Below are 1,199 nucleotides of genomic sequence, written 5' to 3'. Positions count from 1 at the left end.
GGCGCCTGGGTGGCTCAGTTGGTTAAGCGACTGCCTTCGGCTCAGGTCATGATCCTGGAGTCCCGGGATCGAGTCCCGCATCGGGCTCCCTGCTCGGCGGGGAGTCTGCTTCTCCCTCTGACCCTCCTCCCTCTCATGCTCTCTGTCTCTCATTCTCTCTCTCTCTCAAATAAATAAATAAAATCTTAAAAAAAAAAAAGGTATCAAAAGAATGAATAAAAGTAGAAGAACCCCTAAAGGCAACCTGGAGAAGGTGTCAGCTTCTTTTTCCACTTCTTCCCTCAGCTACCAAGAGCAAGGCTCAGCCAGGCCTGAGTCCCTTCCCAGGCCCTCTGCTTTGTGACCCATACCCAGGGCACGTGATGGCACAAAGATGATTGGGAGGAGGACATTAAGTGGCCCCTTTACCCTTAGCAGGTCAATTATTGGTGAATTTCCCAGTCTCTCATCTCTTCCAGCCACCTGATCCCCAACTCCCATAAACTGTCCCCCCCTTTCTTTTCTCCATTTCCACTACCTTTTCTTGATTGAAAGATCACTAAGGGGGAGAAACACCTGAGGATTAGGTTCTCTTAGCTGGTTTCCCCTGCTGTCTTTCCAGAACTCCCCAATAAGTGGGGCTGTGTCTGCAGAGTCAAGGGGTATCTGCTGGACACCTCATCACTTGCTGACATCACCCAGAGCCCAGGAACTCCAGATGGGGGAGGAGTGGATTACTGAGGCCCAGGCCACGGAGGTGTTCCAGGGCAGGCTGGTAGAGGGCCTGTCCCCTGTTTCAATCCTCAATGCCGCCCCCCCCCGCCGCCCCAACTGTTTGTGGCTTCTTGGCAGGGGTGGAGGATGCTGTGTGGGGTCTTGGCTTCCAGGCTTTTGGGGAAGCTCTTCAGAAAGATATCTGGATCCCCTGGTTTCTAGGGATGGGACCCTGAGAAATCTTGGGGTGCTTCCTAGCAACAGTCTGGGAGGGAAGGAAGGGAGAGAGGGCGGGGCCCAGGCCTAGCTGCTCCGATGGGAGCCCAGAGAACAGGCTGTTCCTGCTGCCTCCTTGGCAACCAAAATCTGAGAGGGAGGGGGCCATCAGGCAGATCCCCTTGGAGGGTCTCTATCCATCCTTACTTGTGCCCCACCCGCCCTGCTCTCCTCAGGGATTCAGCCCTGAAGCAGAGGTGGGGGGGATGGGAGGAAACAGCCTGAGTGGG

This window comes from Leptonychotes weddellii, chromosome 15, assembly GCF_054177405.1.
Source record: "Leptonychotes weddellii isolate Sample4059 chromosome 15, ASM5417740v2, whole genome shotgun sequence".
Taxonomy (NCBI): domain Eukaryota; kingdom Metazoa; phylum Chordata; class Mammalia; order Carnivora; family Phocidae; genus Leptonychotes; species Leptonychotes weddellii.
This window is presented reverse-complemented; position numbering follows the sequence as displayed.